The sequence below is a fragment of the Triticum aestivum genome, chromosome 1A (genome assembly GCF_018294505.1).
Source record: "Triticum aestivum cultivar Chinese Spring chromosome 1A, IWGSC CS RefSeq v2.1, whole genome shotgun sequence".
Lineage (NCBI taxonomy): Eukaryota > Viridiplantae > Streptophyta > Magnoliopsida > Poales > Poaceae > Triticum > Triticum aestivum.
In genome coordinates, this window is record NC_057794.1 from 385916944 (window position 1) to 385922184 (window position 5241).

Sequence of the window (5241 nt, forward strand, 5' to 3'; positions counted from 1 at the left end):
TCAAGGGAAGAAGTCAGTGGCTTTGTGAGCGACAACCCATGTCAACTATAAGAATCGTGTCTCCACACCTCTCCAACAATAAAGACCTAGAATCTTCAAGAGGATCCAAAATCCGGGTCTGCGTCTCGCTCTTCAAGCACTCTCATTGATTATAAACTTTTTTCTTGAATAATCTAGTTCCATTTTTTAGCACAACCAACTAGGCTTTATTCATCAATAATCACCAGGCAATACAAAGAGGGTCATAGGACTGGCCGAGCAAAGTGTGTGTCCCTTGATCCAACGTAGTACATGCATAGCTAGAGTGCGAGCTTCATAATTCAAGCTCCTAAATTCATGGGTGAAATTACATGTGATAAAAGTAGATTAGTGAACTTCTATATCTTTAGTGCTTGCTTCATATCTCCCTCCCTTCTTTGCAGTGATGTCATTGACCAAATTCAAGTAGCCCGAAGCGATGTGGAGGCGTTTGATGCATAAGTCTCTAGCAGAACAAGAGCCTCTCGGCAAGCTAACGCCTCCAAAGTCGTAGGGCCGAGCACTCCTAACAAGACAAGGGTTGAAGCCACTATGTACATACCCTGCTCATTGCGACAAATGCGGCGATGACTCCCATGGTCCCTAAACCGCGACATAACACATCCACGTTGGTTTTGACCAAAACGAAAGAGGGGCTTCCAGGATGGGCCATTTTGTGGCCGAGGAGTTGTAACCGGTATTGGTGGTGCCAAATTCTTTGGGCCCTCTATCTCCGCAGTGTAAATAATGACAAAATCATGTGTGGAGATATCCTAAAAAAATGTGTGGAGATCGTACTCGAAGTAATTTGATATTTGTTTTTAGCACATTTGATCCTAGTATTTTGAGTTAGGAGAAAGCCTGAAGCCCAAACAGAATCATTTTTAGGGGGGTGGGAGACAAAAATGAGAGCACCTCTACAACGCCGTTAGTGTCGGAACGCACGTTGGCGCTCGTGCGACTGCAATGTGGGTAACGACACATTAGCTTCGGTCGCTAGCAAACACTCACTCCAGCAGCGTAATTCTAGGGGAAAAAATTACGGCTTAAGAAAAACAAAATCCACTTTTTATAGACTTAAAACATCATATATTCAAAACAAATTTTTTTTGTAAATTTTAAAATGATCATGAATTTTAGAGAAATGTTTGAGATTTAATAAAAAAGTTCATGAATTTTAAAAATTCATGGATTTTTAAAAAATCTTATAAATTTTTCAAGATATCAGGTATTTGAGAAATGTTCATAAATTTGGAAAATCTTCACGAATTTCAAAAAAAATCATGGATTCAAAGAAAAGTTTGTAGATTTGGAAAAGGTTTGTGGATTTGAAAAAAATCATGAATTGCATGGTTTCACAAAATTTCATAGATTTTAAAAAGTTCATGCATTTTACATATTTGAAATAAAGATCCATGCATTTAAAAAAGTTCATAAATTTGGAAATTGTTTACGAGTTTTAGGGAAACTTCCTGAATTTCATAAAAAATCACAAAAATGAAAAAGTTCTTTGATTTCAAATGAAAAACAAAAGTAAAAGGAAAAATGGAAAAGCAAACAAAAAGAAAGAAAATAAAATGAAAATGAAACAAATAAAAAGGATATCGAATAATAAGAAAATAAAACAAAAAAGAAAAAGAAAAGGAAAAGAGGACAAAAATGAGAAACAATTAAAACCAAACGAAAAAACAGATGAAGGAAAGAACCAACAGAAAACCCAGCCCCAAAAAACGGTGGAAGGAAAGATATTGGGCCGCAACCCACTTAGATGTAGTGCAGCAGTGGGTGTGCAACATGTACCCATTTGTGAGCCTCAAGGTTCAAGGTGCGTCCTTCAAAAGCTTAGTTAAATTTGCTTCTTCTTTAGATGTTGGTCATCATTTGAGGCTGGGCTTACCCTCCGACCAGATTGTCAATCCTGTAAACTGTGCTGCTAGTTCTTAATAAAGCTTGGTTTACCGCTTGAAAGAAAATTGTACCATTTGTCCTTTACTAGTAGAACGCCCGTGTGTTGCTACGGGCTACAATACATATAAATGAATCGAACAAATGATTAAGGTTGTCTTCAGGGTCGAAGCTCATTTCTTCCTCATATATTTGGGCATGTCTGGGCATCAAACGGGCGCCCAACAGGCTGCCAAAATTCAACCTTTTGACCGTTCAGGCTCCCCGAATCTAGACCATATGTAGAGAAGAAATGTTGTTGTCCAGACTATTCACCATGTTATCTCAAACATGCGGGCCCAATACAAAAACCCCATCCGACAACACACCCTTACCTTTTCCTGCCACACTCTCCCCTTACCACTTGATTTTCGTCATAGTGAAACATTGCTAGCTGGAGCCCTGTCCTTTAAACCGGATGACGCCCACCTCACATTGTCCATTGCGTTCTATGTTTTTCACCCTTTAAAACTCGATGACGACCACCTCACCTTCGACATGGTGCCCTATGTTCTTCACCCTTTAAAATGGGATGATGCCCACCTCACCTTCAACATTGTGCCCTATGTTCTTCACCCTTTAAAACGGGATGACGCCCATCTCACCTTTGCCATGGCGCCCTATATATGTTCGTCACCCCGCCAACCGCCCCGCTCTCTGCACTGATCCTCTCTCCCGTGTTTGTGCTGATCCACCACTGCCATAAGGGGAAGGAGGTGTGCACCGCCCCTGATGCCCCCCGAGCTAAGAAGGCAAATCTAATGTCTCTTGATCCACGAAAAAAATTGATGTTTGTTGTTGGGGTACAAAATATAGTTAATTGCCCATGAGTTGCGATGAGGACATAAATATTACTAGTGAAATCAATTTACTTGTAGCAAATCACTATGGAGAAGAGGCAAGAAAAGATCATGCCGAGTTTACAACTGCAAAATAAACTATTTGCATTTAGCATGTAATAAGTCACGGCCGTGTAACATGAACGCATTATAATTTGGATGGAGTATATGATATAACAGGAACATCCATGTTTTTCAAAATTTGCAGGAATCCATGGGAAGGGATAAGAGCTAGCCCCTAACGTTACAAATTTTGTAGGTATGAGTATATATCTACCCCCTAACATGGTGCACAAAAATCTCATAACTGGTCAGTTGAGAAGAGCAATCATCAGATTACCTTTTTCTTGCCAAGCAGCTTTGGAGAACTACCATGAAATTCTGCCCTCAGAACACACGATGTAGAAGAGTAAATTTATCAAAACTCCTACCTAGATAAATCAGAAATTTGAGCGACAAAACGGGCATGAAAAAATTATTTCACCGATTGCGAACAATTGATCAGAGGGCATGCCCTACAGTGGTCAGACTAAGGTCTCGGCAGTGCACATATTACCGACCAGGAAAAATAGCAGCAACACACCAAGGACAACGACAGTCAAGAATGGCATCTCCTTCGGCCATACGGTGGTCCATACTCTTTGAAATCCTAGAAGAACAAGAAACCTTGCAAATTTCGGATCGAGAGTAAAGAACATAACAAAAGATTTCAGAAATATAAAGGAGAAAATTCAGTGGTCAATACAAAAAAGGTCTCTGTATCATAAACTCTATACATCCAAATCGCTAGGGAGATCCACGGCTCGACTACTCCTACGAGGACGTCTAGCATGCTACACCTCTTACTTCTAAACACAAGAAGAACTCAACATATGTATGTGCTGAATGAAAAGATCCTCATGAAAAGTTAAAATATTCTACCAACGTTTACCTGTTACTACATCCTTCTTAAATGGCAGTCCTTGCATAGAATATCCGCGTTCTAACAACATATTGTATCATGCAGAAATCACATTCTTCATGAGAGATGCCCCTCACAATAGAAAATCCATGTCCTAGCAGAAATTACAGATTGCCTTGATGAGAATATTCTAATGGTCAAATCGGGCATCACATTCATCACAGTTCAAGCCTTTACCGTCATTCCTCATATTGTGCAGCATCTCCTATAATTCTGCTTTCAGCTCTCCATTCGCTCCTTCGACGCAATGCAACCATAACCATATGCAGCAAGACCCTTTGACAGGTCCATAGACCTCGGTTACACTGTAATAAAACAATGTCGACATTTCTGAATTCCACATAAGTGCTAAAAAGTTAGCAAGGCAGAATGAAAGTTTTCTAGGCTTTTACTCATCGCATTTATGCAACTATTTTTTTCTACAGAATGTAGGATACACTCAGATATAAGATGTTAATGCACTTCCAAGATCTATTTATGTATCAAAGGCAGGAAATGTAGAACTTTGATATTCTGTATTGCAAATGATAATAAAGAAGTAAGCCAGGATGAATCAACTAAAATAATTGGACAGAATCATCTCATTATTGTTCAAAGGAAAGAAAGAAAATAGAAAGCCTTTAATCAAAATTTGGTAGTCAACAACCATCGCACAAATTTCAGTTTTACAAAGTACAATAGTTCATTTTGCATAAAGCAAGATGGCAACATTCTAGAAACAAAGATGTGTTCATGTTCATCTAAAGTACAGTTGACATAATTTTTTTCAGCTTGCAACTACATTCTTTTGATACTTTCGTGGGCGCTAAAATCTAAAAACAGTTGGATTCAAGGGCAAGCCTACTCGATCCTCTAATTCCGCCCAAATTTGCAAACATTGCTTACATACGTGAATCAGCTTCCACCTAATAAGATCAATTTTAAACCCATCAAATAGATCTACAAATGGAAAGGATGTGAGCAACTGAACATACGCCGAGACAATTTAATAAGGATCAAGAAATATGGAGAAGGGAGTAGGCAGCGTAGTGTCTCGGGTTCCCTCCATCCATGGCGGAGGATGTGCCGGAGTGGGGACGACAGCGAGGCTTTCCGGTGAGTGCTGTCGGACGGAGGAGATGGCCAGGCCATGCCAGAGGCGCCCCAAGCCCGAGGGCCCGTCGTTGCCACCCGTCGTGCCAAGGGTGATGGCCAAGGCAGCAACAACAACACTAGAGGTGTTGCGCCGGGACACGCTGCGCTTGGCGAAGTAGACAGGGAGGTCACCGGCGGTTCTTTCATACCTCGACGCCACTAATGGGGGTGGCGTTCTCCTCCAGTAGCGACGCAACGCTGTCGGTGGTGAGAAGGCGCGACCATGCCAGCCGCCGTCGTTCCACTCAGCGCCACCGCTCATAGACAAAGATATGAGAAGGGATGGACTTCCATGGGAGAGAAGAGAGGATGCGCTGATTTGTGTTGCTCGCCATCAGCCCGTCA